General features: G+C 37.2%; 1 protein-coding gene and 1 long non-coding RNA gene across 6 annotated transcripts in view; one reads left to right on the top strand and one right to left on the bottom strand.

The window, feature by feature from the left end:
* The window catches only part of Pxb (putative Hedgehog signaling attenuator pxb), a 499,142-nt gene that overhangs the window by 163,746 nt on the left and 321,919 nt on the right, over positions 1-13,477 (bottom strand). The window contains exon 1 of one of the 5 annotated variants that reach the window (XM_083034390.1): positions 10,659-10,695. The exons of the other annotated variants lie outside the window; for them this stretch is intronic. The gene's annotated coding sequence lies outside the window, so the exon portion shown is untranslated. Of the gene's footprint in view, positions 1-10,658; positions 10,696-13,477 lie in introns of those variants that run through there. 5 annotated transcript variants of the gene reach the window in all.
* The window catches only part of LOC145934114 (uncharacterized), a 162,933-nt gene that overhangs the window by 128,772 nt on the left and 20,684 nt on the right, over positions 1-13,477 (top strand). The window lies entirely within an intron of this gene.

The following is a 13,477-nucleotide window of genomic DNA, read 5'->3' as shown; positions in this document are numbered from 1 at the left end:
TCGTATCACTTTGTAAAATACAATATGTAAAATTCTGTAAAATAAAAATTATATTGTAAAATAAGAAACAATGAGAAATAACGCTGTATATGCGATAACATTTTTTTTTCTCGTACAAATATAAAGAATCTCGATTAAAACATGAGTTTTGACTTTTGACAGCAATATTTCATTAACAATCAGCTAAAATATCGATTCATCGAAGCAGCGACGGTCAAATGTCGCTGCAATTATTATAAAAGCCAGAAAATACCACCGCACCATGAAAATCGAAAGAATTAACCGGCGAAATGTCAAGAAAAATTACTTCGACATTCTTTGTGTCCCGAATTTGTGACTCGCGCAATGAAAGAAGATGGAAGCGAAGGAAGGAAGGATATAAAACGCTCAATGTGCATCTCGACCGCGACACGGAGAGTAGAACACGTCGACGACGATGACGACGAAGAAGGGAAAGAGAGGCGGAAAGACGAGGTGCGACGACGGCGGGTTTGTCGAGAGAACAGATTTCGGGAGTCTCGTCCCGAACGAGGTCGAATGAGAGAGATGCGACCTCGCGCAGTTTCCATTGTCGAAATATCGTGGTCGGCTCTCCATGAGAGGAGAGAGAGAAAGAGGAAGAAAGAGCAATAAAGACGACGAACAAAGCGGACGGTTCCCGGAGTAGGAGATCTGGTCGGGGGTCTGCAAGACTTGTGGAACGGGGTTGATGGCGGTAAAAGCGCACGTCGACTCTAGGCAGTTAAGACGAGCCAAGTTTTCCGTTGCTCCCGATTGTTTTCCCGCATGTCGCTGCAGAGGCAGATCTACGCGGTTCCTTTCACGATTCGATGAAGCAAGTGAGAGAACGTGGAGAATTATGATACTCTGAGAGAATATAATTTTATAGAATTAATATAATTTTATATAATTTCATTAATTATATAATATTAACTTATACTCTGAGTAGAATTGTTTAACATGCAAATTGCGACCTGTCAACGTATAAATAAAAATTGTAAATAAGAAGTTGACAAAATTGAGTGTAAAATATTTGAACTTGTGGATTGAATTTGTTTTTAAAAGATGAAGTAAAGATACAAAGTAGCAGCAAAAGATAAATGTACGTGCTAGACCCCTCGAAAAGTTTCATCGGAAATACTATAGTCTATAGTCTTATTCGGTAACGAGAAAAAAAAAAAAAAAAAAAGAAAGAGAGGGAGAGAAATCGAAGATATACAGTCACGTGCTATGCTTTTCACCAGATGACACGAGCATATGGGGTCAATTTTACCGCTGACTTTTCTATATACGAAATGAAGAGACGAGATGTTTTCTGCTATTCGGTCTTTTCGTTCCGTCTCTCGTCATCTTTTATTCGCGCGACTTCCTGTTCGCCGTGACGAATCCAGAATGTCATCGGGTTTCACGAGGTGACATCTTTCAGCGTAGATTGGTTGTTATTTTCTTACGATTTTATACTTTTTTATAGATAAAGTTTTATTAACACAATTTTTACGACGATTTAAATAACAAATATTTATATGAAGGAATAATCATGTGAAATACTTTGAAAGTCTCGAAATTAAAAAATTCAATGCAAAATAGAATCTCTAGTAATCAGTTATTTAAAAAAATCAGCATAGATCCCACGCGTCGAAATATCTGTAAATTGTCTCTTACTCGTAATCTTCTCATCATCTTCCAAAATGAAAACGCTTCCTCTTAAGAATCCTACCCATAATTAGACTCGACGACTTGGAGAGATCGCGCTTTTCGTTTATTCCTAGACGCGACTACTCGATCTTCTCGAGATATCCCGCTGCACTTATGTCCCGTGACGAAGATGAGGTCGGGATGAGACGCGGTCTCGCCGACGAGGAGGGGAAAAAAGACGCGCGTGCATCAGCCGCGAAGATAATGGCGTGCCTGAGCGAGGTATTTTTAACGCGGTGGAAACAATAACGGTGCTGTCTAGAATCACCGATCGTGCACCGGTGTTCCCAGAAGTCCGCGTCGACTCGGCAAGAGACAAGAGAGACCTTGTGCCGCGTACCTGACGGAGTCGCTTCGTGCGTGCGATGGCTGACCACTTCAAGGCGCCAATTGACTCTACTGTGGGACCCCACTGTCTCCCGTCATGTCCGACGTCGTACACTTCACGTGTCGAGACGGGCCGCCCACGTGGAGCCCGATCCGCGATCACGTCATTGGAAAAAAGTCACGAGAGAAAGAGCTAAGAGGAGAGTTCAATTTTCAGTCAATCTAATTTCAAGAAAAAAAGGAGATAATTTTAATTGACTCGATGAAAAGTTTTTATAATTTTAATCAAATTCGTTGTAAATTATTGATAAATAAATCAACCCTTAATTAACTCCGTTATTCTATAATAAAGTTCTCAGGCTATTTTTTTCTACTTTTATACTTCAGAATGTAGAAATTTTGCAAAACGAAGAAAAAATTTCACTCATACACATATGGAAAAATTATCATAATTATGCAAAACATTGCATAAAAATTCTAATTTTTTTAAATATACATTATCGTTTCTCCTTACGTAACATTACATCTTTTTAACATCTTTAAAATATATACGAGCCAATTAGAGGTTTGATCTCGGTCTTATTCGACGAGATATATTTCTATCATCAGCGCTTTATTCATTGCACGGTATAATTAATTCAAAATCGTGATAAACAGAAACCGGCAAGGTAATCGTGCAAATATTGCGTTTAAACAAGCGTCGCGACGACATCGCGGATATCGGAGGGGCGCGATAATTCGACAACGTTTACGGCGTGTGTCGAAAATTGCCCTTAAGTTCGATCGCCGCTATATATACGTCATTTATTATTTTTTTCGTCGTAATTCCCGGAATTTGAAATTATCCGATCTCTCGGACCGGGCCGCGATTATTATTCTCTCGGTAATTAGTTCCGAATTATATATGTTTGTATGTATGTCGATTTACCGCCGTTGGTTGGTCGGTAAAAAAAAAAGAAAAAAAAAGAAAAAAAAAGCGGCACGATAAACGTCGATTCCGCTGCGATAGGCGGTTCGCGGAAAAGAAATCGCGTGCGGATAACGAGCGCCGATTTGCCTTATCCGGCGGCCATTGGAGGACGAAACGCGGGCTTCCTCCCCTCGAACGTCACGATCGCGGAATACGGGGGTTGATTCCTCCCGTCGTTTTGCTCCCTGCTCGCCCCCTTCATCCCCCCATCTCCTATTCTACAGCTCCCTGTGCCTGCACCCTTAACGCTTATGAAATCCGCTGGCTATTCCACTAGAAATCATGCGATCGTTTCAAGTCGTAATGTTCGGAGCTTAGATTCATCGCGTTTCTTCTCGTTTCTGCGCATTCTTTGATCAATTTCGAGACGATACTTTCTCAGCAAAAATACCGTCGAATGTCATTGTGTTTCGCAGCTTTTCGATATTTCATGTTAAACATCTTTATAAACGAGACTCAAATTCAACTCCTAATATCGAAATAAAACCCATTTAAAGATGAATGTAGAATAAAATAAAATCCTCGGTCTCAGCGATCTACCTTACTCGTATCTTTAAAATTTAATATTATCAAAGCTTGCATTATGAGAAATCAACTAAAAATGAAACTAATTCAATCTCTGGAAGAGATAAATTGCTAATAAAATTGTCCTAAAGAAAACATAAATCTGTCTTGAAACATTTTCACGCGTAGATGAGAGACAAAAGTAGAAAAAAATATAATGCAAGTAAAAATAACTTTTTACAATTGGCGCATTTTAAAGACAAATATATATGGCAATTTCTCAATTAACTATACAAACTGCGCAAAGGCCGGTACGATAATTATCGAACTGTCCTCTTAATATAAATAGTTACGATTCCGAGTACAACAATATGTGCATCGACGTCCGTCCGTTCTTCTGCAAATTTATTTCCACCCTTCGACACACATTCGGCGAATGAAACGTTCCGCGAACGAGCACCGTCACGGAAGGATTACACGCGTTGTCGCGCGATATCCTGTCGTCGATATCATCTCGCGTTCGAACTTTTCCACCGTAGACAAATCCCCGACGAATGTGCGCGATTATAAAGCATCAGGTATTCGCGAATAGATAATTTCAGAATTAATGTATAAATGTACGATTTATCGTAGATAGCAGATATGTGGCAGAGATTTTCACAGAGTTAATTAATTATCCCACCCTTCTCTCTTTCTCCATAAAACTTTGTCGAATAAACACATAATAAATAACTCGATTCTGTCTTGCAAAGGGAGAATTATCGCGTTGCGCATAATGCACGTTGCAACATAATGCATATATTTGACGGTGATATTTCCTGAAATGCGAGAATTTCTCGCCGAGGCGATATTTTCCATTTTCCGTTTGATAGCCGCATAACACAGTCGCGGGGTATATAACTCCGAATGCCATACGCGGATCGATTGCCACTATTACCGACCTATGACGAATGTTGCGCTCTATGACGTCTCAATGACGATAGCATATTCTATGACGATGCAAATGCGACGTCATTGTACGTCGGTCATAGGAAACCTTCAAAGGAAACTATTTGCGGCCGCCGACCTTTCGAATCGTATCAACTATGCTAGGTATTACGTATTCATACTCACCCCCTTATACGCTACAATGGAACCATGTGTGCATATTTCCGTGAAAACTTTTGCGAATTACATGAATTATCGGTGGACATTAAAAATATATAATTTTTCGATTTCAGAAATTAAATTTAAAATCTATTTTACTTTTAATGGTCGGAATATGATTTTTATATTTGACGTTTTGATGTAGAAATTTTTATCGGCCGACAGCGCAAATTATTATTTCGAATAAGTCTGGCGATGTTTACCCAGATTTTGAGAAAACAGTCGGAAATGGCTCGGAAATGGCGTGCATCCAGTTATAGGAAACTCTCTTTTACGTTCGTCTGATATATGAAATGTAAATGCAGCGCGAGATTACCCGTCTCAAAATTCCCAGAAAACGAGCTTAACTGCTTCTGAAAATCTGTTAACCGGCTAAGGCGAAAGGCTTCACGTGACTCCGGTGTGGTCTCGCGACTGCACAACCGGGTCGGATTAAAAAAAAAATGGATAACCGGTGTGTGCGCTAATGGCCGCATTGTGCAACCGCGCGATATCTGCCTAACCACCGCGAGTTTATTCCTTCAACGTCCTTCTCTTTATGCGACGATCTACTTCGAAAATTACAACGCGCGGGACGGTCGCGCCCCGACGTAATTGCATCGCATACCTCGTCAAATCGCATTCTTATGCATTATCTGCGGCACGCGAACCAAAACTTTGGCCGTACTTTATACATTTCCGCTTACTTCCGCGAACCGCGGCCACGTCAATAATGCGACGGCAATCGAAGAAACACGAGTTTCCGGAAACTTTGCCCGTTCTTCTACTCCGCGATGACATGTCTAACGTTGTCGGTATTTTTCTCCGAGAATGAGCTAAATTCCTTTCGAAAAATTCCTTCTCGATTTACACTTACGAGGAAATTTTGTTTTTTTTTTACAAAATAATTATTTTATTTTATTTTAGCGCCTATATCTGCCCGATTTTGTACTTATATATCAGCCTTTTTAATTTATTATTTTTAAGAAATTATGAAACTTTGTAAATATACTATTTTGATGAACTTATTACGCTATTTTTTAATTACTATCTAAATTCATTTTGAGATGATAAAATTAATATAATTTAACTAGTAATCATTAATTCAATTATTAATTATATTAGTTTAAAAAGTTACCTTTTTAATTAGATACATCGAATATTACAACGTGTTTTAATAAAATTGTAATTTCAGACTTGGTAATAATCTTAGATGTGAATATTATAAAGTTGTATGTAAAATATCCAATCGAGATATTTTAATTTCTAACTAAGGCTACTTAAAGATTAAACGATTGCTATCCGGAAGCTTAAAAGAGTTAAACGCTATAATTCTCCAATAACGTTCGCGAGCTGACGGGACGAGCTATTTTTCTAACGAAAACCGACAGTGGTAGATATCAAGATATCGATTCGACTCGATCCGCGCGAGCAATATTTCTTTCGCGAGCCGATATCGCGCCGGTGGCCGCTCCTTTCTTCCTTCTTAATTTCGGCCGATATCTCTCGATCCCCTCGCGTGCCTCGACCTACTTAGAACGCTCGGCTTCCGTTCGCCTATCGCCATCGTAAAGAACATTGAGGAAGAAATCAATGCTCGCCCGTCTTCGCGGTTCGGAGGAATCTTCGACCGCGTTTTACTCAACAAACGATGAATCGCGATTCCTTCGTCAGCTGGTTACCGAATGCATGTCAATGTTCCCGATGATGTAGCGAGGGATTGATTCGATTGTTCGCGGTGATGCTGGCCTTTACGACGACGAGAGGATCCCGGACCTCTCACTACCGGCTGGTTACATATCGTTCGATCAACTTTCGGGAGTCTTCTGAAGATATTGCCACGAAAGAGAGAGAGAGAGAGAGAGAACGAAAAAGGAGAGAGACGGGAAACGCGAAAACACATCATTCTTGGAGTTTGGTTCGGCACATGCTCGCGATTGGGTGATATCGTCGTATCTGACACATCCAAGTCGGACGTTATGTCTCCATAAATGGCGGATATCTCCTCCAAGACTTTACAAGCTTACAGCACACTCGTGTATATGTCGTAAAGTTATTTGATGGCGCGATATACTCGGTTTCTCGGAGATCACGCGCTCTTTCCGACCTAATGGCATTGGCTTTGAACGCGAGAATGACTGAAAATGTTGTTTGCATCCGATAAAGTTATTATTGTTATTATTTGCTCGAATATTTATTTCGAAGACTCATTATTGAGATACTTATATAATATTGAAAATTTGAAGATAATGTTAAATTCATTTTTTGTTAAGCAAAAGTCATGTTTTGTTTTAAAATGTGTCTTTTTAATTTTCTGTAATTTTTAAATATCAAGTTTTCTAAATTTAAAAATCTAATAAATCTAATGCTTAAAAATTTTACGATTATGAATATAAGTATGACAGAGAAACCTATATTATAAAGAAAGACTATACATAATAATAATAACTTTATTGAATGCAAAACATAGTGTGCAGATAAAATTATAGAAATAATTTTGTATACGCGTAAGGGATGATGAAATATCAAGCAAAAGAATAAAAATTATATCTCGTTTTCGAGCAATATGTTGAAGAGTTATTATCGTTCGTGGAAACGAGATAAACAATATCGTTTCCATTGGAGATTGGCGAACGTATGCACGTATAGAGATGACTGAAATCGGCGAACGTTCGCTCGAACGGAACATAAGTGAGTTATCTGCGTTTTCGCTCAAACGAACGCCGTTCATTCCGTGTCCGAGCTGCTGACCAACCCCCTGCAGCGTGCAATTAATTATGCCAATTGATCGAGTGAGTATCGGTCCGGCACGGCCATGCATGTTAATGCGCGAAAGAACATCTGTTTCCCCTCTGCGTGTATCCGCTTCAAACGCGCACAGAGAACACATACGCACAATCTGCACTTGGTATATCCGTCCAATGCTTCACCCAGAAGTGAGCGTACACGTGTGTGACAAGTGCGCGCTCCAGTTACGTGCGAATGCATTCGAAAGAACTTCTGTCAGACATCTGACTCTTTTTAACCCACTGTCATTATCGCTTTACCTTGACTTTTTCTAGTGCGCGAGCTTAGAAAAGAAATGCAAAAGTAATGAGGCTATCTTGTCGGAGAGAATCGTATATCCAGCTCTCGCAATTGTACCCTTCACACAGAAAGTAATAAAAAAATTTCTGAGAAAGAAATTAAAAAAAAAATTCTAAATAGACGATTCTGTATAATTCCTTCCTTTTAAATATTTAATATATCTTTGTGTTTAAATATATATCAAAAACATATCTAATTCAAGTTCTTTTTTTTTTTATTTTAAATTTTGTTCCCACAAAAACATTTTCTGTTTCCGCCAATATTTCTATTCCGAACAGATAAACACCAACACACGCCATTACTTTTAATCGTTCTACTTTATGGTTATTCGAGTAATTCTCAGTTTAGTATCGTGCGATTACACTGTGACTCACATTTACTATTACTATATTACGTAGAACGCATTCGTGCAAACGCGTGCACGCACTGTACGCATATATATACGCGACAGAAGGAGATCAGGTGGACGACAATGATTTCACGGGATAGGCAGCGGTGTCCTTGAGCCCGGGGACATATGCTGCGGATTTTTATGGCCGTTCCACCCCTATATATATACGTTCCACGTACGAGTTTACCCTCGCGCGATACACGAGTGAATCGCCGACGACGCCATTGTGTGGCTCTCGTGTCGAGACGCGGGATCATCAGCGCTCATTGTCATCGACTAATCGAATTTGGCACCGACCGACCGAATCTGCCCCTCGTGAATCGCCCGAATGTGCACGTGTAGTTTCGTCGTAAACACGAGGGACAGAGGATTTTCGATCTTTTCGATACTCGCAATGTCAATGCGCTCGTCAAAGAGCACATTTTGAATGTTTATACTCTTAATATTTCTACCCTGATTAAAGAGAAAAAATTCCTTCTTTATTCTTCCCAGATTTGAATCTTTAAGAGTTTTGCTAAATTTTGATTGAACAATCCCATAACACAATTTTTTTTCATATCGAGATGAAAAAATTGCGTAGATAAAGAATAGAATTTTTTTCTGTCGTGTTTATGGGTGAAAATTGAGATATATTTTAAATTATCCGATTTTATATATACCTAAATACAGAAATAAAAATGATTAAATTTTGCTAAAATAATGTTTCACACATATTTTTATTAAATATTTTCATGGCATAATTTTATTTCTTTTTTTTCAGAATAAGAAATTCTGATCATATTTGAATAGAGATTAGAAATTTGATATAATATCGTTAAAATTAAATTGGATGCTAAATCTTCCGACTTCATAAACATAACAATAGATTGTTAAATTTTTGAGAAATATGTATAACGTTGCATTTTCATTAAATATTTTTTTCTCTTGCTATCGAGGATAAAAAACTTGTTTAAATAAAGATTAGAAATTTTTCCATCGAAAAATTTTGTGTTGTATCCCACGTGTTCGCTGCGAAAAATTGAACTGCACTCTAAATTTCCCGACTTTCAAAGTTTTAGTAATGGAAATTGCGTAACGTTATATGCAAAGATACCGCGAGCGACATCGTATGAAAACATACCAGAAGCATAAAAGGCAGATTGCTACAGCATTATAAGCTGTCTGGAACGAACGAAATGTCTCGTATTTAAGAATCATCGTCGACGCGAGCGTAACTTCTTTGTTGCGGCCTGTTTCGGATTTTTACACCGGTTCCACTAGGATCGGATTAACATTGCGGTAAATGTTGCGGTGGCATAATTCAGAATGCGGGGTTTAACGGTATCGTACGGTAATTTAATAACTTCTAAATATTCTGTTCATTAATATAAAGAAAGCATTTTCCACGAAATTCAAAGATTTCAAATCGATTCCACCCATTGATCTAATTAACATTGTTTTCTCTAATAACATCTCTCTCTAAAAATTACAAAGATGCTAAAAAAGCTTCGCTTACGGACCACACACCGTGTGTCTATTTTCGATAGCAGTCGACCACGCATATGCTGTGCGTGTCGATGTTGAAATATATTCGTCTAATTATATCGACGTTATTGACTGGACACAGGTTTCGCGTTAACGTTAAAACACCACTATAATAGATAATTGAAATGGCTAATAAATGTAAATGAAGGTATGGTTAATAGGCAAATTGTTCATCTCGGATTATTCCGGGATCAAACCGGTCCTGAATTTTTTCCGACCACCTAATACCCCGTATACGAATATCACGCTGCGTGCACACGGATAACACCTTTATGGGGTACTATAGAAACCTGTGAAGGGGTTATAGGATTCCAAGGCACTTAACGAGCGCTCTGCGCTACGCGAAGCACCGACATCTTCCTAACTTCCGGAACATCGACATTACCTTTACTATGCTAATTCGTGTGAAAAAGTCAAGAGATATTTTTTCTAATATTTCAAATAATCTCAGGGATATCCTAAATTTCAATTAATTTAAATCAGGGCTCTCTTAAATTTGAGGTTTGAAACTTTCTTAGAGAGCATTCTTGGAGATTTGATCTTGTACATAACTCTTTTATACGAAATTATTTTGTTTTATTTTTAAATTTTTAGTATATATTTAAATATTGTATTATGTTTTGGCGAATTTTTCGGGGCCAAATAGAAATTATTTTGTTTCTAGAGTAAGCCATTTCATAATAGCACAATATTTGTATATTTTAATATATAACACATCAGAAATAATCGCCAGAAAGTTTTAATCGTGTTCACGAATATGTAAATGTACATGAACAAAAAGAAAAACGAAAATATTTAACACTTTTATTTGCTTGTCATATATTTTTTTAGTTCTTTCTTTTAAAGAAAATTATGTATTTTATTGTTTTATTGAAAGAGTCAACATGTTATTTTCTTAAATCTTTTTTTACATAAAGTTAACATAATTTCTTAACTCCTTTTTCGGAATTGCGCTCTAATTAATTTCTGGCGATTAATCTATTGTATATACAGATGTTATACGTACATATATATGTATACATGCAATACACTCACCGATACGGTGCGGAGTTCTATAATACAAAGCGTTGATCTATAACATATGAAAAACACAAATTATATATATGTACATACAAAATAAAAATTTAAACAATAAATTTATATAAATTATATATATATATAATTATATATAAATTATATATATATATAATTATATATAAATTATATATTTATTTATATTTTTTATAATTTATTTATATATTTATATAATATTATATAAATTTCTTTTAATTATAATTTGCTTACCACAAGGTTGCTGCGCCGTTGCCCGATGCCACCCCGGACCCCGGGCCTCCTCCTCGTAGAAGAAGCTCCGAAACACTTGCACACGCGTTATTTTTTTTTCGTTCGCGACGCGCGGCGACGCCCGGGTTTTAGATACCACATTTTCGACGCGTTTCGGTAAAACGCGAAAATCGCGAGAGCTTATTCGCGCGCGAATAGAACCGATACTCTGTTTTCGCGTCGCCGTTTTTTTCGAGGCCGACTTATCGGACGTGGGCCTAACCTCATCGAACGACGATGATGCGGCGACTACTTCACGACGCACTCAGGAGTCGCCGATATTCCAAGAAATGGGCACTACATTTCACTATGTTTTATATATCACAATTGAACGACGTAGAAATCGGATCGACGCGCCGAAAAACTCGGGAAATTCGCGTCGAAATCGCAACGGTAATTCGATCCGCCCGTGTGCATAGTAGACTCGCTCATGAAATGGCGTCGCGTCGCGTAACGGACTCGCCCGTGCGATCGCGATCACGTCGTACACGATTTCGCGACGCGATCGGATTTGTACGATAATTAAGCACGTAAAAACATTAAACGCACCCTCGTACTGTCGCTGACCGGCGATGAGCACGCAAATGTCGATCGCGAACAACCGAAAATACGCCTAAAAGCAGCAGTAATGATGCAACACTGGCACTGCCAGTTACGGGACTCGCGGCACGACAAGGTTGCGAAGTCGGGCTTGCCCGGACTGCCGAGCCGAGCTGAGCCGAACCGAGCCGAGTCCAGCCGAACCGAGCGCCGAGCGCGCACGTACGCCGCGAGCCCCACCACTATGACTTGGTGATCTTGGCGTATTGTTCTTTCGGCGCGAATTTCCCGAGTTTTTCGGCGTTGTCGATCCGCGATTTTTACGTCGTTGAATTGTGAAATACATATAAAACATAGTGAAATGTAGTGTCCATTTCTTGGAATATCGGCGACTCCTGAGTGCGTCGTGAAGTAGTCGCCGCATCATCGTCGTTCGATGAGGTTAGGCCCACCTCCGATAAGTCGGCCTCGAAAAAAGCGGCGACGCGAAAACAGAGCATCGGTTCTATTCGCGCGCGAATAAGCTCTCGCGATTTTCGCGTTTTATCGAAACGCGTCGAAAATGTGATACTTAAATCCGGGCGTCGCCGCATGTCGCGAGCGAAAAAAAAATAACGCGAGTGCAAGTGTTTCGAAGTTTCTTCTACGAGGAGGCCCGGGGCCCGGGGTGGCATCGGGCAACGGCGCAGCAACCTTGCGGTAAACAAATTATAATTAAAGAAATTTATATAACATTATATAAATATATAAATATATAAATAAATTATATAAAAATATATATAAATATATAATTATATATATATATAATTTATATAAATTTATATTGTTTAAATTTTTATTTTGTATATATACATATAATTTGTGTTTTTTATATGTTATAGATCAACGCTTTGTATTATAGAGCTTCGCACCGTATCGGTGAGTGTATTGCATGTATACATATATGTATAACATTATCTGTATATACAATGGATTAATCGCCAGAAATTAATTAGAGCGCAATTCCGAAAAAGGAGTTAAGAAATTATATGTTAACTTTATGTAAAAAAAGATTCAAGAAAATAACATGTTAATTCTTTCAATAAAACAATGAAATATATAATTTTCTTTAAAAAAAAAAACTAAAAAATATATGACAAGCAAAAGTGTTAAATATTTTCCTATTTTTTTTGTTTATGTACATTTACATATTCGTGAACACGATTAAAACTTTCTGGCGATTATTTCTGTGTTATATATTATAAAATATACAAATATTGTGCTATTATGAAATGGCTCACTTTAGAAACAAAATAATTTCTATATGGCCTCGAAAAATTCGCAAAAACATATAATACAATATTTAAATATATACTAAAAATTTTTTAATAAAACAAAATGCAATGGTTTCGTATCAAAGAGTTATGTACAAGATCAAATCTCCAAGAATGCTCTCTATAAGAAAGTTTCAAACCTCAAATTTAAGAGAGAGCAATATTTTTATTTAATAATTAATTTTTTAAAAGTAATTTTTAGGTAATTAATAATTAATTAAAAATAAATTTAAAAATAATTTTTTTATGATTTGAAGCATTTTACAGTCAAATTTGATTTCTATTTTTTTTCCGCTCAAAAATGCGTAATTTCTTCGATATTTTTATAACATAATTTATTGAAATCGAAGTCTTCTTCAACTAAATATGAAGTTTTTGTGTAATTTTAGAATTTATTAGCAATCTAGAAAATATTTATCTTATAGTTAGTTATCGAAAGATCCACATTTTATCTACCGAAAAAGACGAAATCGTCAAACTACTTCATGATAATTTGGAACATAATTTTTCTAAGAAATAAATCCGTGATCGTAATTTTTTGATATATCTATCATTCGAAGACCAGAGATTCTTCTCTTTCTAATGAAGACTATAATTTTATATATACATATATATCTAGTTAATATATATATAAAAAAATATGTATGTAAAAATAAATATACATAAGAAAAAATAATA

Source organism: Prenolepis imparis, unplaced genomic scaffold, assembly GCF_030444845.1.
Source record: "Prenolepis imparis isolate NDT839.2.m4 unplaced genomic scaffold, iyPreImpa1.0 SCAF_3, whole genome shotgun sequence".
In the NCBI taxonomy this organism is placed as follows: Eukaryota; Metazoa; Arthropoda; class Insecta; order Hymenoptera; family Formicidae; genus Prenolepis; species Prenolepis imparis.
This window is presented reverse-complemented; position numbering and strand designations above follow the sequence as displayed.